Here is a 24,291-nt window from a genome sequence, read left to right on the forward strand (position 1 = left end):
TTAGAGGTCAAGGAAATGTGGGAATTGACAGAGAGACAGAGAAAAGGAAAGAGAGATAGAGGAAAGAAGAGAGAGACAGAGAAAAGGAAAGAGAGAGAGAGAGGAAAGAAGAGAGAGACAGAGAGAGATAGAGAAAGGGAGACAAATACTCACACACAGAGAGACAGAGAGAGAAATCTCTCCCATCCAAGAACTTTACATTCTTCTAGGAGTGGTGTAGCAGGTATATGAGAGTCATAAAACACAGGTTATGATGGGAATAAAGGAAAGATACAAAAAAAAGTTTGCAATAGAAAAAGGATGTTTTAAACTGAAGGAATCAGGAAATGTTTAGTAGGGGAGATGGTAGCTGGGCTAATAATCAATTTCTAAAGTGCTGATTACATAATATAAAAATGTGTAAACAATTCAAATAAGTCAAGTTTACATTGTTAAGGTTTGTTGAATTTTTACAGTAATCATCTAATTTGATCTTTATATTCTTGTTTAGTAGATACCTAAATTATAAAGAAAGACTTATCGGTAAAGAAGTTCACTGACCTGGCTAAGGTCTTATAGTTTATTCAATATCTAAGGCAGGATTTAAACATGTCTTGTTGACATCATTCTATCTGCTACATAACAGTCTGAGACTGGTCATCACATACATGGGGTTTCACTTGATGTCAATATGAGCAGCATAATTTTTAAACAAATAGATTTTTCTGACAATTAAATTTCTGTATTTAATGCCTGAATGTAAAGTTTAAAATATTTATGCCATCTATTTAGGAAGAAGTTCTCTATGGTCCTGAACACCATTAAAAGAATATCTATCTATGCATGCATGTATATATGTGATTGTATATATATATATATATATATATATATATATATATATATATATATATATATATATATATATATATATGGATGCATATATCTATACATATATACATGCATAATATAGATATCATTTCAATATATATTTCCAAGTATATAATACATATATGTATATATTTTTGCTTATATGTATATATGTTTGAAGTAGACATATGTATCTTGCTTATATATAGGTATATATGGATATAAATATACTTCATCTTGCTTATATGTATATAAGTATATAGCTCATTTTATTTATATGTTTATTATCTATGAGATGCTAAATTATATCTCATATTTTATTGATATATTATATATTGCTTATATGTCATTTAGTTATATATTTACATATAATGTATGAATAATACTATGCCATATATAGATTATATATAGACAACCACAATGTAATAAATTATACATAATATATTTATACTATATTTATATAAGGTATATAATACATATATATATATAAATATATAATTTACATGTAATTTATTTATGGAAATATTTATATTAAATATCATGAAAGAGAAGGGAAGTTTTCAGAACATGAGGAAATTAAGACAAATAGAATGATTCATAGAAACTATTTTGTAAATTGTTACATCAGCATGTGGACTATATTAACAGAAACAAGAAAGATAACATGGGCCACATGTTTAGGAATTAATACGCTCAGCAGCAACTCCTAGATGAATTTTGGACAAAATGGTCTAGAGAAGGTTATGGACCTCAAGAAGCTGAAGTGACATAAAATAGAAATGACATTTATTAAGCTGAACCATAGGGTGAAATTTAAGCACTCTGGTTTCTAAATCCTGTTCAAATTTTCAAAGATAAAGGGCAGAAATGGGGATTAGGAGGAAGATTGTTGATGTTTATTGGTTTACATTTTTTAAATTTTATATTGCCAATAAAAAATGAAAATCAGTTCAAGTGAATATTATTAAATTTTACTTTGACAATTAACTTTTTACTCTTTTCCTTAACAAAAAATTTGAAAACCTGCTTTGTCCTTAGATTTTGCTCACTGCAATTGTACTCTATTTCTAACTTAAAAGGTTTATTCTCTTTAGGCCAGTGACCTAATGACAAGTTCAAATGATGAAACTCATTACTGTTTTTGAAAATGGGGACATTTGCCTATCTCTTTTATTCCAGGATCTCTCATTTACCCATTATTCCTCAAAGATTGCTGATGCAATTCAGCCATCCTGCTTGCAAGCAATTTTACTTTAAGATATAATTCATCTGGGTTGGGAGACTTGATCTAATTGAGATGAACAAGTTGCTCCCCAGCTATCTTCTCATCTACCTAATATCTCAAATCCCTCTTGCCAATTTTGTTCCGTCCTTAGATTAAATTTATTCTCTTAGATCACCTAGAAGGCAGAATGAGGTTTACTGGGGGGATATTATTATTGAAGGGGTGAATCTACTACAGATGCAAGAAGGCAATGTGAACAAAAATCAAACAAGATGGGAAGGTTGGGATCATTGTTCTGTGCTGATGGAGACAGAATCAACCTTCATTAGATTCCAGAGTGATTTATGTGTCAAAAAAGCAGTATATCATCCTAATAATTAGAGTTGTCTCTAAATGTAACAACTAACTCAAGAGTTAGTGAGTTTCCCAACTGTGGATTTTTTTCAAATCAGATTTGGATACCTATTTATTAGGACTGGTGTGAAAGAGATTCACATCTAAAATAGAAATCGGAAGACCTGATTTCTGAAGTCCCTTCCAACACCTTTTCAAATTGAAGGTGTAAGTCATCTTCAAAAAAAAATAGGATTTGACTGTCTTCTGTTTTCTCTCATCACTACAGTATTTTCCCCAAGCCATGAGTCCTCTCTTCCTTTATTATTATTCCTATTCCAAGGAGAGCTATTTTTGGAAGAAATGGGAAGGAAGGAAACAAGTATTTATTAATTATCTACTATGTACCAATACTAGGCTAAGCATTTTACAAATATCATCCCATTTGTTCCTCACAAAAAATATTAGCAGTAGGTTCTATTCTAATTTTACTCTTGAGGAAACTGAGGAAGAAGTGACTTAATCAGAGTTACCATCTGGTAAGTATTTGAGGCCACATAGAACCAGAGTCTTCAAAATTCAAAGAATTTTTTGAAAAGAACAAACATTCAAAATTTCAAGGGAAATAACTGGGGAAAATACAAAGTATAATAGATCCAAAACTATATTATAAAGTGACAGTCATCAAAATTATTTGATACTGGCTAAGAACTAGAGTGGTAGATCAAAGGAATAAGTCGGATACACAGACCTAGATATCAATAACTATCATCATCTACTGTTTGATAAACCCAAAGACACAAGCTCCTGGAGTAAAAACTCACTTTTTAACAAAAAATTCTGGGAAAAGTGGAAAATAATATGGCAGAAAGTAGGCACACATCAACATCTCACACTGTGATCTATACTAAGATAAGGTCAAAAGGGGTACATAATTTTATACATAAAGAATGATACCATAAGCAAATTAGGAGAGCAAAAAATAATCTATCTGTCAAATCTTTTGAGAAGAGAAAAATTTATGACCAAACAAGCTTTAGAGAACATTATGAAATGCAAAATTGATAATTTTAATTACATTAAATTAAAAGGGTCTTTAACAAGCTTGAAAATTTAGAAAAAAAGCTTGAAAATTTAGACCAAAGCAATTTTTGAAGAGAAAATTTAAAAAGCAGAAAACTGGGGAATATTTCTGATGATAAAACTGATAAAAAGCCTCATTTCTAAAATATATAGAGAACTGAGTCAAATTCATAAGAATGTAGGTCAAATTGAAACAACTCTGAGGTGCCAGTTCACACTTAGCAGAGTGGTTAATATGACAAATAAAATGACAAATATTGGAGAGGAGGTGGTAAAATTAGAATACTAATACATTATTGCTGAAGTTATCAACTTGTCCAATAATTTTGGAAAGCACTTTAGAACTATACTGTGAAAATCATAGGATTATCTCAATAGATGTAGAATAGATATTTGACAAAATTCAACACCCATTCCTATTAAAAAAACATTTGAGGGTATAGGAATAAGTGGAGTTTTCCTTAAAAATGATCAGGAGCGGCAATCAGGGGCGGAGCCAAGATGGCGGAGAAGAAACACACGACTCAGTGAACGTCCTCACTCCCTCACAACCAATTAGATAAATCAGCCTCAGAATTAGCCCAGGACTGATAGATACCATAAGGACTGGAAGCACGACTTACCAGCTGAAGAGAATCTGGAGTTTCAACAGGAAAGGTCAGTTCTCAGGGGAGGAATAAGAAAGACCAGCACAGACGGTGGGGTAGGGGCACACTGCGCCCATTGCGCTGGGAGGGGCTCTGGGATCAGAGAAGCCACTGAGGTAAAGGAATCTGGCACAGGCTGTTAGCTCTTCTCTGCTAATTATTTAGCAGTTCAGAAGAGAAAGCCAAAATATTTTAAAACTCAAATTAGATTTTCCCCGATCGGGGGGTGACTCAGCTGACTCGGCACCAGGGGGTGTGGCCTCAGCTACCACCTGAGAATAGTTAAGAGATTGACAAGTGGGTGGATACGGCCCAAGGCAACACACACTGCCTAGCATAGCTGGAGGGAGTGGAACTCAGCTCCAGGAAGTCCCAGAGAAGCGGAACCTTTGAACTAGGGACCGCGGTTTCTGGCAGACACTTCCAGTTTGAGCGCAGGGGCTTCTCACGTCACCTGCTACAGACATCCACTCCCCACCCGGACACATAGGCTGGGCTTCGTGCTGTCTTCACTATTCTACGCCCTCGAAGCACAGCAGTGCTAATCACCTCTGAGGCACCTCCAGGGAGGGGGTGGGGAACTCTCTCCCAGAGCTCTCTCTTAGCTCAGGCACAGGAGCCGCTGCATCCATCCGGTCTGGGAGGAAGCTGGTAAAGAAGTAAATAATTTCCTACCCCAGGGACAGACCCCAAAAGATTTTTTTAAGTATGAGCAAAAAAGCTAGAAAAACTATAGATTCCTTCTATACAGAGAAAGAGCGGGTAACCAACCCCGAGGAAGTTAACAGCAGAGAATCAGCAGACAACAACCTAAAGGGGAACGATTCCTGCCCCCCATCACATAACTCTCTCCTAGAAGAAGCTCTTAAAAAATTGAGGGAGATCGAAGAAAAATGGGGAAAAGAAAGGGAAGTTATGATAGAGAATAACAACGTCCTGAAATTGGAGTTGGAAAAAATAAAGAATTCACAGGAGATGCAGGGAAACAAAATTTGTGAATTAGAAAAGGTTAAAAAAACACAGGAAAGTAGGATTTCTGAATTGGAAAAGATAAAAAAGTCTCAAGAAAATAGAATTTCTGAATTGGAAAAAGAAAATAATTCTCAAAAGAAAAAAATTAGGGAAATGGAAAAAAATTCAATAGAGCAAAATAATTCATTTAAAAACGAAATTGGGCATTTACAAAAAGAACTAAAAACTGTGAAAGAAGAAAATAACTCCTTAAAAGTCAGGATGGAACAAATAGAAATGAATGATTCACAGAGAACCCAAGAATCAGTCAAACAAAACAAAAAAAATGAGAAGCTGGAGAACAACGTCAAATACTTACTGGGAAAATCTATAGACCTGGAAAATAGATCTAGGAGAGATAATCTGCGGATTATTGGACTTCCCGAAAACTATGACCAAAAAAAGAGCCTAGATTCTATTTTACAGGAAATTATCAAAGAGAACTGTCCAGAGATAATAGAAACAGAAGGGAAAGTAGATGTGGAAAGAATTCATCGAACTCCTTCTGAAATAGACCCTAAAAAAAGAACACCACGGAATATTGTGGCTAAGCTGCAGAATTACCACACAAAGGAGAAAATCCTGCAAGCAGCTAGAAAAAAACAATTTAAATACCAAGGTGCCACAATAAGGGTCACCCAAGATCTGGCTGCCTCCACATTAAAAGATAGAAGGGCCTGGAACCTGATATTCCGAAAGGCAAAAGATCAAGGACTGCAACCAAGAATGAACTACCCAGCTAAGTTTAGCATCTTTTTCCATGGAAGAAGATGGTCATTCAATGAAACAGAGGAATTCTATATGTTTCTAAGAAAAAAACCAGACTTAAACAAAAAATTTGATCTATATCCACAAGACTGAAGAGAAACAGAAAAAGGTACACAGAACCCTTGAGAACTGTAACTCTGTTGTGGGTATATAAAAAATACTCAAGGATAATTTGATTTTACTGATATAAAAGAAAAAAAGGGGGGTGTAGTAAAGGGAAGGAGGTCGGTTCAGAAAAAGGGGAAGGAGTGATAAAAAGAGGGAAACTACATCCCAGGAAGAGACATAGAAAATACACCATATCTGAGGGAACTTAGTGAGGGGGAGAATCATTGTGTGAATCTTACTCTCATCAGAAGAGGCTCAAAGAGTAAATAATTAACATATTTGTTTTTCAGAGAATTTTCTCTCACCTCATTAAAAGGGGGGAGAGGAAAAGGGGAAAGGAAAAGGAGAATAAGTGAAGGGACTTGGAGGTAGGGGGGAGGGATCCTAAAAAAAAAAAAAAAAAAAAAAAGAGGGAGGGTTGCGCGTCACAAGGGGGGTCTGTAAATTAAATATCGGGGAGGGGGATCAGGGGGGTCAAGGGAAAAAAGTATAATCTGGGGATAATACGATGGCAGGAAATACAGAATTAGTAATTTTAACTGTAAATGTAAATGGGATGAACGATCCCATCAAACGGAGACGGATAGCAGATTGGATCAAAAAGCAGAACCCTACAATATGTTGCCTACAGGAAACACACTTAAAGCAGGGAGATACATACAGAGTAAAGGTAAAAGGTTGGAACAGAGCCTATTATGCTTCAGGTAAAGCCAAAAAAGCAGGGGTAGCTATCCTTATCTCAGATCAAGCAAAAGCAGAAGTAGATCTCGTTAAAAAGATAAGGAAGGAAACTATATCCTGCTGAAAGGTAGCATAAATAATGAAGCCATATCAATACTAAACATATATGCACCAAGTGGTATAGCATCTAACTTTCTAAAGGAAAAGTTAAGAGAACTGCAAGAAGAAATAGACAGTAAAACTATAATAGTGGGAGATCTCAACCTTGCACTCTCAGATTTAGACAAATCAAACCACAAAACAAACAAGAAAGAAATTAAAAAAGTAAATAGAACATTAGAAAAAATAGGTATGATAGACCTTTGGAGAAAACTGAATGGCAATAGGAAGGAATATACTTTCTTCTCAGCAGTTCATGGATCCTATACAAAAATTGACCATATATTAGGACATAAAGATCTCAAAATTAAATGTAGGAAGGCAGAAATAATAAATGCCTTCTTCTCAGATCACAATGCAATAAAAGCTACATTCAGTAAAAAGTTAGGGGTAAATAGACCAAAAAGTAATTGGAAACTGAATAATCTCATCTTAAAGAATGACTGGGTGAAAGAGCAAATTATAGAAACAATTAACAATTTCACCCAAGATAATGATAATGATGAGACATCATATCAAAATCTTTGGGATGCAGCTAAAGCAGTAATAAGGGGAAATTTTATATCTTTAGAGGCTTATTTGAAGAAAATTGAGAAAGAGAAGATTAACGAATTGGGCTTACAACTTGAAAGGCTAGAAAAAGACCAAATTATAAACCCCCAACCAAAAATTAAACTCGAAATACAAAAATTAAAAGGAGAAATCAATAAATTGAAAGTAAAAAAACTATTGAATTAATAAATAAAACCAAGAGTTGGTTTTATGAAAAAGCCAATAAAATAGATAAACCTTTGGTAAATTTGATCAAAAAAAAGAAAGAGGAAAATCAAATTGATAGTCTTACAAATGAAAAGGGGGATCTTTCCACCAATGAAGAGGAAATTAGAGAAATAATAAGGAGTTACTTTGCCCAACTTTATGCCAATAAATTTGATAACTTAAGTGAAATGGATGACTTTCTCCAAAAATATAGGCTCCCTAGATTAACAGAGGAGGAGATAAATTGCTTAAATAGTCCCATTTCAGAAAAAGAAATAGAACAAGCTATTAATCAACTCCCCAGAAAAAAATCCTCAGGGCCAGATGGATTCACATGTGAATTCTACCAAACATTTAAAGAACAATTAGCCCCAATGTTATATAAATTATTTGAAAAAATAGGGGATGAAGGAGTCCTACCAAACTCCTTTTATGACACAGACATGGTACTGATACCTAAACCTGGTAGATCGAAAACTGAGAAAGAAAATTATAGACCAATCTCCTTAATGAATATTGATGCTAAAATCTTAAATAAGATATTAGCAAAAAGACTTCAGAAAATCATCTCTAAGATAATACACTATGATCAAGTAGGATTTATTCCAGGAATGCAGGGCTGGTTTAATATTAGGAAAACTATTAATATAATTGACCATATTAATAATCAAATTAATAAGAACCATATGATCATCTCAATAGATGCAGAAAAAGCATTTGACAAAATCCAACATCCATTCCTACTAAAAACTCTTGAGAGTATAGGAATAAATGGATTATTCCTTAGAATAATCAGGAGTATATATTTAAGACCGTCAGTAAGCATAATATGCAATAGAAATAAACTGCAACCTTTCCCAGTAAGATCAGGAGTGAAACAAGGTTGCCCACTATCACCATTACCATTCAATATAGTACTAGAAACGCTAGCCTCGGCAATAAGAGCCGAGAAAGAGATTCAAGGAATTAGAGTAGGAAATGAGGAAATTAAACTATCACTTTTTGCAGATGACATGATGGTATACTTAGAGAACCCCAAAGACTCTGCTAAAAAGCTACTAGAAATAATTCAAAATTTCAGCAAAGTGGCAGGATACAAAATAAATCCACATAAATCCTCGGCATTTTTATATATCACTAACAAAATGCAACAGCAAGAGATACAAAGAGAAATTCCATTCCAAACAAATGTTGAGAGTATAAAATATTTGGGAATCCATCTACCAAAGAAAAGTCAGGAATTATATGAGAAAAATTACAAAACACTTGCCACAAAAATAAAATCAGATTTAAATAATTGGAAAGACATTCAGTGCTCTTGGATAGGCCGAGCGAATATAATAAAGATGACAATACTCCCCAAACTAATCTATTTATTTAGTGCTATACCAATCAGACTCCCAAGAAACTATTTTAATGACCTAGAAAAAATAACAACAAAATTCATATGGAAGAATAAAAGGTCAAGAATTGCAAGGGAACTAATGAAAAAAAACTCAGAGGAAGGTGGTCTAAATGTACCTGATCTAAAGCTATGTTATATAGCAGCAGTCACCAAAACCATTTGGTATTGGCTAAGAAATAGACCGGTAGATCAGTGGAACAGATTAGATACAAAGGACAAAAAAGGGTACATCTATAGCAATCTAATCTTTGACAAACCCAAAGATTCCAACATTAGGGATAAAAATTCATTATTCGGAAAAAACTGTTGGGAAAACTGGAAATTAGTATGGCAGAAATTAGATATGGATCCACACTTAACACCATATACCAAGATAAGATCAAAATGGGTCCATGATTTAGGCATAAAGAGGGAGATAATAAATAGATTAGAGGAACAGAGGATAATCTACCTCTCAGACTTGTGGAGGAGGAAGGAATTTATGACCAGAGGAGAACTAGAGATCATTATTGATCACAAAATAGAAGATTTTGATTACATCAAACTAAAAAGTTTCTGTACAAATAATACTAATGCAAACAAGATTAGAAGGGAAGTAACAAATTGGGAAAATATTTTTAAAAACAAAGGTTCTGACAAAGGTCTCATTTCCAAAATATATAGAGAACTGACCATAATTTATAAGAAACCAAACCATTCTCCAATTGATAAATGGTCAAAGGATATGAACAGACAATTCTCAGAGGAAGAAATTGAAACTATATCCACTCACATGAAAGAGTGTTCCAAATCACTACTGATCAGAGAAATGCAAATTAAGACCACTCTGAGATACCACTACACACCTGTCAGATTGGCTAAGATGACAGGAACAAATAATGACAAATGTTGGAGGGGATGTGGGGAAATTGGGACACTAATACATTGCTGGTGGAGTTGTGAAAGAATCCAGCCATTCTGGAGAGCAATCTGGAATTATGCCCAAAAAGTTATCAAACTGTGCATACCCTTTGACCCAGCAGCGCTACTACTGGGATTATATCCCAAAGAAATACTAAAGAGCGGAAAGAAACATATATGTGCCAAAATGTTCGTGGCAGCTCTTTTTGTTGTAGCTAGAAACTGGAAGATGAATGGATGTCCATCAGTTGGAGAATGGTTGGGTAAATTGTGGTATATGAAAGTTATGGAATATTATTGCTCAGTAAGAAATGACCAGCAGGAGGAATACAGAGAGGGTTGGAGAGACTTAAATCAACTGATGCTGAGTGAAATGAGCAGAACCAGAAGATCACTGTATACTTCAACAACGATACTGTATGAGGATGTATTCTGATGGAAGTGGAAATCTTCAACATAAAGAAGATCCAACTCACTTCCAGTTGATCAATGATGGACAGAGGTAGATACACCCAGAGAAGAAACACTGGGAGGGGAATGTAAATTGTTAGCACTAATATCTGTCTGCCCAGGTTGCATGTACCTTCGGATTCTAATGTTTATTGTGCAACAAGAAAATGATATTCACACACATGTATTGTACTTAGACTATATTGTAACACATGTAAAATGTATGGTATTGCCTGTCGTCGGGGGGAGGGAATAAGGGAGGGGGGGTAATTTGGAAAAATGAATACAAGGGATAATATTATAAAATATATATATATATATAATAAAAAAAATTAAAAAAAAATATATTAAAAAAAAAATTTTATTATTAAAATTTATGAAAAATAAAAAAAAAAAAAAATTGAGAAAGAGAAGATTAACGAATTGGGCTTACAACTTGAAAGGCTAGAAAAAGACCAAATTATAAACCCCCAACCAAAAATTAAACTCGAAATACAAAAATTAAAAGGAGAAATCAATAAAATTGAAAGTAAAAAAACTATTGAATTAATAAATAAAACCAAGAGTTGGTTTTATGAAAAAGCCAATAAAATAGATAAACCTTTGGTAAATTTGATCAAAAAAAAGAAAGAGGAAAATCAAATTGATAGTCTTACAAATGAAAAGGGGGATCTTTCCACCAATGAAGAGGAAATTAGAGAAATAATAAGGAGTTACTTTGCCCAACTTTATGCCAATAAATTTGATAACTTAAGTGAAATGGATGACTTTCTCCAAAAATATAGGCTCCCTAGATTAACAGAGGAGGAGATAAATTGCTTAAATAGTCCCATTTCAGAAAAAGAAATAGAACAAGCTATTAATCAACTCCCCAGAAAAAAATCCTCAGGGGCCAGATGGATTCACATGTGAATTCTACCAAACATTTAAAGAACAATTAGCCCCAATGTTATATAAATTATTTGAAAAAATAGGGGATGAAGGAGTCCTACCAAACTCCTTTTATGACACAGACATGGTACTGATACCTAAACCTGGGTAGATCGAAAACTGAGAAAGAAAATTATAGACCAATCTCCTTAATGAATATTGATGCTAAAATCTTAAATAAGATATTAGCAAAAAGACTTCAGAAAATCATCTCTAAGATAATACACTATGATCAAGTAGGATTTATTCCAGGAATGCAGGGCTGGTTTAATATTAGGAAAACTATTAATATAATTGACCATATTAATAATCAAATTAATAAGAACCATATGATCATCTCAATAGATGCAGAAAAAGCATTTGACAAAATCCAACATCCATTCCTACTAAAAACTCTTGAGAGTATAGGAATAAATGGATTATTCCTTAGAATAATCAGGAGTATATATTTAAGACCGTCAGTAAGCATAATATGCAATAGAAATAAACTGCAACCTTTCCCAGTAAGATCAGGAGTGAAACAAGGTTGCCCACTATCACCATTACCATTCAATATAGTACTAGAAACGCTAGCCTCGGCAATAAGAGCCGAGAAAGAGATTCAAGGAATTAGAGTAGGAAATGAGGAAATTAAACTATCACTTTTTGCAGATGACATGATGGTATACTTAGAGAACCCCAAAGACTCTGCTAAAAAGCTACTAGAAATAATTCAAAATTTCAGCAAAGTGGCAGGATACAAAATAAATCCACATAAATCCTCGGCATTTTTATATATCACTAACAAAATGCAACAGCAAGAGATACAAAGAGAAATTCCATTCCAAACAAATGTTGAGAGTATAAAATATTTGGGAATCCATCTACCAAAGAAAAGTCAGGAATTATATGAGAAAAATTACAAAACACTTGCCACAAAAATAAAATCAGATTTAAATAATTGGAAAGACATTCAGTGCTCTTGGATAGGGCCGAGCGAATATAATAAAGATGACAATACTCCCCAAACTAATCTATTTATTTAGTGCTATACCAATCAGACTCCCAAGAAACTATTTTAATGACCTAGAAAAAATAACAACAAAATTCATATGGAAGAATAAAAGGTCAAGAATTGCAAGGGAACTAATGAAAAAAAAACTCAGAGGAAGGTGGTCTAAGTGTACCTGATCTAAAGCTATATTATATAGCAGCAGTCACCAAAACCATTTGGTATTGGCTAAGAAATAGACCGGTAGATCAGTGGAACAGATTAGATACAAAGGACAAAAAAGGGTACATCTATAGCAATCTAATCTTTGACAAACCCAAAGATTCCAACATTAGGGATAAAAATTCATTATTCGGAAAAAACTGTTGGGAAAACTGGAAATTAGTATGGCAGAAATTAGATATGGATCCACACTTAACACCATATACCAAGATAAGATCAAAATGGGTCCATGATTTAGGCATAAAGAGGGAGATAATAAATAGATTAGAGGAACAGAGGATAATCTACCTCTCAGATTTGTGGAGGAGGAAGGAATTTATGACCAGAGGAGAACTAGAGATCATTATTGATCACAAAATAGAAGATTTTGATTACATCAAACTAAAAAGTTTCTGTACAAATAATACTAATGCAAACAAGATTAGAAGGGAAGTAACAAATTGGGAAAATATTTTTAAAAACAAAGGTTCTGACAAAGGTCTCATTTCCAAAATATATAGAGAACTGACCATAGTTTATAAGAAACCGAACCATTCTCCAATTGATAAATGGTCAAAGGATATGAACAGACAATTCTCAGAGGAAGAAATTGAAACTATATCCACTCACATGAAAGAGTGTTCCAAATCACTACTGATCAGAGAAATGCAAATTAAGACCACTCTGAGATACCACTACACACCTGTCAGATTGGCTAAGATGACAGGAACAAATAATGACAAATGTTGGAGGGGATGTGGGGAAATTGGGACACTAATACATTGCTGGTGGAGTTGTGAAAGAATCCAGCCATTCTGGAGAGCAATCTGGAATTATGCCCAAAAAGTTATCAAACTGTGCATACCCTTTGACCCAGCAGCGCTACTACTGGGCTTATATCCCAAAGAAATACTAAAGAGCGGAAAGAGACATATATGTGCCAAAATGTTTGTGGCAGCTCTTTTTGTTGTAGCTAGAAACTGGAAGATGAATGGATGTCCATCAGTTGGAGAATGGTTGGGTAAATTGTGGTATATGAAGGTTATGGAATATTATTGCTCGGTAAGAAATGACCAGCAGGAGGAATATAGAGAGGCCTGGAGAGACTTAAATCAACTGATGCTGAGTGAAATGAGCAGAACCAGAAGATCACTGTACACTTCAACAACAATACTGTATGAGGATGTATTCTGATGGAAGTGGAAATCTTCAACATAAAGAAGATCCAACTCACTTCCAGTTGATCAATGATGGACAGAGGTAGCTACACCCAGAGAAGAAACACTGGGAGGGGAATGAAAATTGTTAGCACTAATATCTGTCTGCCCAGGTTGCATGTACCTTCGGATTCTAATGTTTATTGTGCAACAAGAAAATGATATTCGCACACATGTATTGTACCTAGACTATATTGTAACACATGTAAAATGTATGGTATTGCCTGTCGTCGGGGGGAGGGAATAGAGGGAGGGGGGGTAATTTGGAAAAATGAATACAAGGGATAATATTATAAAATATATATATATATAAAAAAAAATAAAAAAAAAATGTGATGCAATCTCCATAAAAAAAAAAAAATGATCAGGAGCATCTATTTAAAATCATCAGCTAGCATCATATATAATGGGGACAAATTAGATATAGTCAATTATGCTCATAGTTTTCCTAATATTTAACCAACCCTGCATTCTTAGTATAAATCCTACTTGGTCATGGTGTATTATCCTGGAGATGACTTGCTGTAATCTCTTTGCTAATATTTTATTCAAGATTTTTGCATCAATATTCATTAGATAAATTCAACTATAATTTTCTTTTATCTGTTTTGATCCTACCTGGTTTCAGTATCAACATCATATTTGTGACATAAGAGGAACTTGGTAGAACTCCTTCTTTCCCTATTTTTTCAAAATGTTGCATGGTATTGGAATTAATTTGGTAGAATTCATTTGTAAATTCAACTACTTCTGGAGATTTTTTCTTAGGGAATTAATAGTTTGTTCTATTTCTTTTTCTAAAATGAAACTATTTCCTCTTCTGTTAATCTGGGCAATCTATATTTTTGTAATTATTCCTCCATTACCCTTAGATTATCAGATTTTTGGCATATTGGTGGAGAAAATATCTCCTAATTATTGCTCTAATTTCTTTTTCATTAGTGGAAAGTTCTCCCTTTTCTTTTTTAATACTAACAATTTGTTTTCCTTCTTTCCTTTTTCTAATCAAATTAACTAAAAGTTTGTCTACTTTGTTGATTTTTTTCATAAAACTAACTCTTAGTTTTATTTATTAATTCAATAGTTTTCTTACTTTTAATTTTATTAATCTCCCCTTTAATTTTCAGAATTTCAAATTTGGTATTTAATTGGGGATTTTAAATTTGTTCTTTTTCTAGCTTTTTTAGTTGAAAACCCAATTCACTGATTTTCTCTTTCTCTATTTTATGCAATTAAACATCAGAGATATAAAATTTCCCCTAATAACCACTTTTGTTGCATCCCACAAATTTTGGTATGTTGTCTCATTATTGTAATTTTCTTGAATGAAATTACTGATTGTATCTATGATTTGTTGTTTCACCCACTCATTCTTTAAGGTTAGATTATTTAATTTACTATTAATTTTTGGTCTATTTCCCCCTGGCCTTTTATTGCATGTAATTTTTATTGCATCATGATCTGAAAAAAATGCAATTATTGTTTATGCCTTTCTGCATTTGATTTTGAGGTTTTTAATGCCCTAATATATGGTCAATTTTTGGATAGATTCCATATACTGCAGAGAAAAAAGTGTATTACTTCCTGTCTCCATTTATTTTTTTCCAAAGATCTATCATACCTAACTTGTCTTGGATTCTATTTCTTTCTTAACTTATTTCTTATTTATTTTGTGGTTTGATTTATGTAGTTCTGAGAGAGCAAGATTGAGATCCCCTACTCGTATAGTTTTGCTGTCTACTTCTTCTTGAAGCTCTTTTAAGTTCTCTCCTAGGAATTTGGATGCTAAACCACTTTGTGCATGTATATTTAGTATTAATATTACTTCATTATGTATGCGTACCTTTAAATAGGATATAGTTTCCTTTCTTAACTCTTTTAATTTGATCAATTTTTGCTTTTGCTTGACCTGAGACCAGAATTGCTATCCCTGCTATTTTTTTTTTTTTGCTTCAGCTAAAGCATAATAGATTCTGCTTCAGCCTTTTACCTTTACTCTAAATGTATCACTCTGCTTTAAATGTGTTTCCTATAAACAACAAATTGCAGGATTCTGGCTTTTTAATCCAGACAGGAAATCCAATAATTCTTAGATTGTCTCTCCTTGATCTATTTTCCAGATCAGTTATTTTTCTAATAAGTTATTTTACATTTTTTTCTTTTTTTCATTTTGTTTTTGATTTTTTGATTGATTCTTGAAGTCTCATTTTGTCATTCACTTCTATTTGTTCAATTCTAATTTTTAGTGAATTACTTTTTCAATTAACTTTTTTATCTCCTTTTATATTTGGCCAATTGAACTTTTAAATGAGGTGTTGTGTTCATTGCATTTTTTTTTCCATTTCACAAATTCTGTTTTTCAATGAATTGGGTTTTTTTTAATATCTATTTTGTAAGGAGTTATATGCTTTTTCCATTTCATTAAATCTATTTTAAGGTGTTTTCTTCAGATAATTTCTGTTTTTCCCTTTCAAAATTCTCTTGCAAAATTCTCATTTCCTTTTCCCATGTTTTCTAACTCTCTTTTAAAATCCTTTTGGAATTCTTCCAAAGAGAGCCTTATGAAATGGGGACCAACTCATTTCACTCCTTGGACTTTATCTGGAAATGATTTGCTTTTAGGATCCTCAGGGTTTGAAATCTATTCTTCTCTTTCTCTATAAAAGCTATCTATGGTCAGAGTTCTTTTTTGCTTTTTTTGCTCATTTTTAAAAGGTTTAGGTCTGCTCTTAAGACAAAGGGATGACAGCTCCTTCAGGTTGCCCTGGGGTTGGTGCTGCTGACTGACTTCCAGTTCTGGGTAAGTATGGCCAGGCCCCAAGGTTTTTCTGGGGTTTAGAGGCTCACTATTTGCCTTTTGTGTTTGCTTTCTGTGTCTCACATCTAATTTTCTGATCCACTACAATAACCAGGACACAGTAGTCTAAGAGCCTCTCATATATTCCCTACTGTGTGATTTCACAAAGTCCTGGCTCCCTGCCCCAGGCTCCTCTCCTCCTGTCTGATTGAAACATATCTTTTTTGAAATTCTTCCAAAGTATCTTTTTCTGGAAATTTGTTACCCTCCAAATATTTGTGGATTTTGTTCATAGGCTTGATCTGATGTTGATCTGAGATACACTAGGAGGAGCTCTATCCCTTGGCTCCACCCATATGCCTATATTTTGAAAATAAAATTCTTTTAAAATAGAATATATACTATTTTAACATATTTACCAATGTATGGGACTATCTTCCATCTAGCATGTCTTCAACTACACTAGTTTTCTATTAAATCTTTAACATTAGGCCATTGAACTAGATTTTTGAAGGAATCAAGTCAATCAACACTTGTAAAAGTTTCTTAATTATCCGTTTCATTTTCTTTTATTCCCTTAAATAACCTCAAAGCCTTTGTTTAAAAGGTTGCTCTGATAAGAAGAAATCATTTTGTATTGCAGCCCTCATTCTATAATCCTAAACAATACTCCATTTATATCATTGTCAAATTTCTATTTCTTGTAAAAAAAAAAAAAACAGAAAAAGTTGTTGAATGCAATTCTTGTCTTTTTCTTTTCTTTTTTAATTTGTTTTTATTAAATTTTAATTTACAGAATAAGACATTTTCATTACATAATATGAAAGGTTGCTATTAAACAGCAAACTATTATTATAACTTGATATTCCTTTTAAATATCTAATAAAGTCATATAAAATTTGTTCTTTTTTTCCTTCCCCTCTGACCTAGAGATGGCTATATTAGACACAAATACACGCACGTATATGTAAACTCATTCTATATATACTTCTGGATGTTCTATATATGCTTGCTCTGGATGCAGATAGTGTATTCCTTCATAATGTTTTGCAGTTAATTTGTATATTTATAATGAAGAACAAAATGAGCAGAACTAAGAGAAGATTGTCTATAGTAACAGTAATATTATATTAAGAACAACTTTGAGCAAATAAGTCATTTTGACTATTATAAACACCTGCATGTTTTATGTAACTATAATGTAACTTCAGATATTCTAGAATCATATTCTCTGTTAGAGTTGTTAAGACCACATTCATATCATACAATTACATCAAATTTTTTTCTAACATAATAACAATCCTTTTTTTAAAAGCTGGTAGTATTTCTATCTGAAGTATTCTTCCTTTTGACATTTTTCTTAAGCACTCTGAAAAAAAATAGTATAATTTTGGTAATGTGGTATACATCCTCACAGAACAATAGGCAAGTGCAAACTAACAGAACAGTGTCATGTTACAAACCCTTGACATGTTCACACATGTCACATTAATTGAATTTTGAGTCAAATTAAATGTGACCCAGTGCCATTTTACAATTCACACTAAATTTCACATTATTTGCATTTGCATGACTTATGATCTAGCTGTATAGTATTTCCAGGAAATGTTTCATTATTTAAAAAACAACAAACTGGTTTTTCTATCAGCATTGGTATCCACTTCACAGAAAGTAGTTATGTGTATGTTTATATATATGTGTGTGTGTGTGTGTGTGTGTGCATTATGCATGTACGTATGTGTGTATTTGCTATTGTTTGTTTGTTTTGGACTAGACTTGTGTTTTCATCAGTCCAGAGTTACTCCCATTGAAAAACTCCCTCTAATCCATATAGACCACTATGTGAGTAAATGAATGAAATAATGAATAAATAGGTGAGCAAAAAGCATTTATTAAGTACTATCTATGTATAAAACATTGTACTAATTATAGTGCTGGTATTTTGTAGGCATTAAATAGATATTTATGGATTTGACTATATCAAGTTGTCAGGATTTAAATATAAGATCGAGTAGCTCAGATGTTGGAAGATTCAGATACAAATCACTGAAAAGTCCCCATGATCTTTAGGGTGCAGCAGCAAAGCAAATAATAATTGTTTTGTTTTGTTTTGTTTTTTAGTGTTGTTCTCATTGAGAAAACCACACTTAGTGCTGATGAACCATGTGATAATGTCAAGGACATTGGTGGTAAGAACTTCTCTTTCAAGTCTTCAGTAGCTGGGGCTTATAAGATAATGGGGTCTACAGAGCCCCTAAAGGAGCTATCATATTGCATCTTCACAAAGGTTGGGTGGAGATGGTCCAAAACCCTGAACCCAAGTGATCTAGTCATAATATTATCTTCCAAAACATCAACAAGGCTTGAATTCATCCCCTCATCCACTGGGGTCTCTAAAGAGCTAGTGGGTTAGGTGGTAGGCTGGTATATTCTGCTTTATATCTTTCCCTTTATATCAACCCCCTTGGATGACCTTGCTGATCCAGCTGGGAAGGCTTGCCTCCACTATTGTTGGCAGTTGGTTAGTTGCTAGAGATGACTCACATCTCTTTCCCAAGGTTTGTTCCCCTAAATGATGGTTCTGGGGGATAAGCTCGGCTGCTTGGAAACATATACTCTTAAAGTTACCTGGGAAACTGAAAAGTTAACTGTCTTGTCCAGAAGCACAGAGTTGAACCCAAGATTTCTTCAGCATCAATTCTCTATCCAAGAAATCAATTCATATTACTACAATTAAAAATTGTACTTTGCTTATTAGTGAAGTTTTTTGATTCACTTTTAGAACTAGGCCAGCCACATTCCCCCTAGAATAGAAGGAGAGGAGGGTATGTTTTCTCTAATGATATTTACTCCCATTCTAATATATTCTCCCCATTTTAGCCATCAGTAATTAATATTCTAGGTCCATTTAATCAGTTAACATCAATTTCAAAGTGATATTTACTTTGGAGATACAGCAAGAACAAAAGTGCAAACATTTCACACCATATTTTCCTATGCCATTTCACTCCCTGATAATTTAATCTATAATATTCATTCTACAAGTTTACTTTCAAATACATCATGGATATTGAACTATCTTCAGTTATCTCTAGGCAGGTCCTTCTACCAGTGCCTTGATCCTGGAGCAGCTGGCCACAAAACCTGGCATAAATTCTGGTCCTGGGCCTCCTGGTAGCTCCCTCTCTTGCCATTTTGAATTATAAGGTTGTAACTACCTCCAATCTCCTTAATTAAAAATAACAGGAAAATATAGACAAGACAGAATGAAAAGAAATAACAAGGCTATGTGGTTTCCATCTTATGCTAGCTTTGGGTAAAAGAGGGTCCATGGAATACCAGCACCCAAAGGCAAATGGCAGCTCATCCTTCTACAAAGCTGAATAACCAGAAAAGGGTCAATCAGCAATTCTCCTTCCCAATGGTTAGCATCTTGGAGCAGTGGCAGAATTTCTGCTTTTTTGTCTTCTGATGAGAATGGTTTTCTGCATGGGGTTAACATTATAAACTCAAAATTACTTATAGACAAAAAGGTCTTATAAACAAACAGGATAACTTCTACATCTATCACCCATCTCTTCAAAAAAATGATATGGAACATCCATACAATGCAAACTAACCCACTTTCTTCCATGAAATGTCATCTCGGTTTTTCTAAGACTTCTGAACTGTATGTTGTCTTGGAATATCCTCGGAGGGCTCTGTTAATGATAAGATGACAAAATAAAACCCCAAATTCTTTCAAAGAACAGGAAGAAAGATTATAGGGTAGAAATGCTATTCAAACTTTGTTTTCTTCACCTGTAACTTATGGTCTCATTCTCAGAAAGTATTCTGACTTCCAAAGTTTGTTCTGCCCTTGGTACCAAAGCATCCCCTAATCAGAAATCAGAGTACTTCCATTATGCTCCATCATGGCATTCCAGAAGCAGATGTTCCAAGTCTTTTCCAAGAAGGAGATAGCATTACACCTACCCAAACACACCTTGCATTAATTATGGTGCAGGACAATGCCTTACTGTAACCTAGATTTCTAGAATCATATATAATCAAATTCTCCAAAAACGGAAAACATATGCTACTGCTCACTATGTGAGTTTATTTCACTTTTGTGAATATCTGAAAATATTCAAATCAAAAATCATTTATTAAATACCGTGCCAGATACTTTGTGGGCATTGTGATCCAAAGACACTAATTTAGGATATTGATGGCTACAAAAATCATGTACTCTCTTCACTTAGAATTTGAAAAATTGGGCATATATGCAAGGTCTTTTAAAGATTGATTCAGACTGGGACCAATTAAAGTAATATATCATACAGTTATGTTAATCAACTATGATCTCTGTGAGAGTAACCTAGAATTTAGGTATCATTTTATAGTGAATTTGTTGAGCCCAATTTTAGCCAATGTCTGATAGATCCACCTATCCCTAGCCCAAAATGGTGTGTAGTAATGGGAGAGAGGGCAGGAAAAGAAAAAGAGAATATAAAGTGATATGAAGCATATAATCAAAATCAATCTGCTGAAATCAATTATGGTTAATCAATAGTCACTTATTAGGTATTTTATATGGTGGTCACTGTCCTGGGATATGAGAATATAAATGCAAAAATGAAGCTTTCTCTGTCCTGAATAATGCAATAATCAATGCACACAGATTATATTCAAAATAAACACCAGATAATTTGGGAGAAGGAAGAGGAGCTAGAAGCTGAAGAGATCAAAGAACTCTTTCTGTAGATGTGAGGGAGTTAAAGTAGAAATGAAGAAATTGAGGGAATTAAGACAGCAAATGATAGTGAGAAATAAGTGATTCTATCTTGTGACTCTCTTCTAGATTTAGCTTAATTCCCTTTCTATTCTATTCTAATTCTGTGAGTCCTATGAGAAAACCTTTTTCAGTTGTGGGAAATAGGAGAAAGTCTTACTTTATTGCTTGTACAACTAGGAAACTAGACCTCCTTCCCCTGTTATTTAGAGATCCTTAACCAAGGATCCAGGCCATGATGAACAGAAACCCAGTCAAACCCAAAGATTGATTGAAGGAATCGAGATTATAAATCTTGAGCAACTTTTGAAAACTGGCCCGTCTCCATGTTTCCTTGATTGTTTACAGATACTGGTAAGATATCTCTTTTTCTGAATTCAAGAAATTCCACTTGTTTGTTCTCCCCCTTTTAACTTGGAAGTTCCTTAATCTTTCATCCAAATTAAATATCAAATTATGTAATGCATTTTTTTCTTTTTAATTAATTGGTTTTATTTGGTTAATTATTTTTAGTGTATCAAAATCTTTCTTTCCCTTTTTGAGAGTCCAGGTCTAAGCTGAGGAGATCTTGCCCTTCTTTATTATGCAGTTGACATGCATGGCTTAATAAATCAATATGCTCAGAAGATTGAACCTTTGTTTTCCTCAATCATTTCATCTTTTACCTGCCACAGAAGATAGAGCTGGATCTGTCTCACAGAAAACAAGGGATTCCAACAGGTACAAGCAAGAGGGCAATGAGATACTCTGATAGGGGGCATTGACTGACTTAAGATCAGTCAGTCCGACTTCTGAAAGACCTTATGCTCAATACACCTCTTTATCAGGCACTCCAAACTGGATTTGTTGTTTTGACATAAAATCATTCATTTTATTAGGCAGTAGAAAGTGGGAGAAGAAGGTTTTGTTTTACATAATAGACTTGCAGCTGATGGGAAATGGAATTATTAATTTTCAATCAAGACCAGAATAAGTATCATACTGGAAATTATCTTTTTTAAAGTAATTGTTTCCTACTTTCTTCTTTACTTCTACTGATTTCTACTAACACCACATGTCAGTAGGAGAGATTCTCTACAATCTGAATAATGAGTCAGCATTTTGTCTTGGGAAACTGGAGAAAATTTGGTTATGCTTCTAAATAATCTTCGTACACAATTTGCCAAGGTGTGAAGAAATTGACATTCTAAATTTATAAATGTTCCTTAGATTATAGATCTTTTCCATGGCATACATCATTGGATGAGGATTGTTTTGAATTTTACTTTTGTGTCCTGAACACATTTATTACACAGGGATTCGCATATAGTAGTCCCTTCATAATGTTTGTTGAACTGGATCCTATTAAATATTCTTTTGCCATCGTCTTTTTTCCCTACTCCTAAATGTCAAAAACCAGGTAGCTGGATCACAAAGAAGTCTGAGCTGATTAAGATAAAAATCCTTGTCTATAATTTTTTTTCTTTTGTTTTCCCTCCCCACCCCCAATAGCTGAGTTGGGAATCTAACCTTCCCAAAATGACTGTGCACTGTCAAAATGAGACACTTTAATTTAAATAATAAATAAGCTCCGCATTTTACCTTTAGCTCTGCTTCCCACAAAACATTTGCACCTGGCCTGGTTTCCAGGATGTTTGTGACACCATCCACGAGTACAGTGTAGGATTGTCCTTGATTTATTAAAGTAATGAATTAGTTTTATTGTAAGTGATTAAATGTATTTTACTTTTTAAGGCACAAGAAGTAGAAAAGAAGAGCATCGTTACCATCTGAAAATAACTAGAAAGATAAGTTCATTAACTTGCCTACACTTGCGCATCATAAAAACCTTGTTAAAAATTACTCCCTAGCCTGCTGTATTAGCTTCTTTATGAGGTAATTTCTCCAGACAGTAATAAGATTTTTCTTTTACTCTCTAGTGCATATTAAACCCACTAATCTTCTTTTATAAACTATAGTTTCAGCCACTTTCTCGATTTACTCACTTTAAAGATACACTCCTATTAATATTAAAGGTAGCAAATGCAGATATGAACTTTGTAAAACATTCTCTGGGATTTACGACATAATCTTTCTCCCTCCCTCTTTTACTCCCTCCCTCCTTTTTTCCTCTTTTTTTCTATGTCTGTCTTTCTGTCTGTCTCTGTCTCTGTAACTCTATCTCTCTCTGTCTGTCTGTCTGCTTCTCTCTTTCTGTCTCTATCTTTCTCTGTCTCTCTGTGTTTGTCTCTGTCTCTGTCTCTCTGTATTTGTGTGTTTCTTTGTCTCTGTCTCTCTTTTTGTCTGTACCTATCCATCTCTGTCTATATCTCTGTCTCTCTCTGCCTCTCTGTGTATGTCTATGTGTCTGTCTGTCTGTCTGTCTGTCTCTCTCTCTCTCTCTCTCTCTCTCTCTCTCTCTCTCTCTCTCTCTCTCTCTCTCTCTGTCTCTGTCTCTCTCTCATCCTTACATTACAGTAGATAGCAATAGCATAAAAGGGACAAACCAGCAGCAAAAATCAACTATGTTTCTTGATCAACCACATGAACCAGGTCTTCCTAGAATCCATTTCCTAACCCATCCATTACATAAATGAATTGTTGACACATTTTCTACTTCAGATAAACATGGGCTGGGAAGACTCAGTTCATTGAGATTTTTAAAAAATACTGTTTTCACAGGAGCTAAGCAGATGTTATGAATTGATGGATTTGGAATAGAGATGATTTGGGGAAAAACTATCTGGTAACCATTTCTACTTGTGGTCACACCATCAAGCAGCAAGATAGTCTTCTACAAGTATCTAACTAGATTCAAAATTAAACATTTCAGAAATTGAAGCTCAAATAGTTTGATAATGTCCTTTTAAAATGCTTTTTAAAAATCTCTAAATTGTCTAATATTTATTTGACAGAATCATAAGTCCAGATTAAGAATGAACAATGCTAATATTCCATTTTTGGCTTTATATAAAGTTATTATTATATTTCCCTCTTCATATTCAAAGTCTAACAACAAATTCTTTT

The sequence above is a fragment of the Sminthopsis crassicaudata genome, chromosome 3, assembly GCF_048593235.1.
Source record: "Sminthopsis crassicaudata isolate SCR6 chromosome 3, ASM4859323v1, whole genome shotgun sequence".
Lineage (NCBI taxonomy): Eukaryota > Metazoa > Chordata > Mammalia > Dasyuromorphia > Dasyuridae > Sminthopsis > Sminthopsis crassicaudata.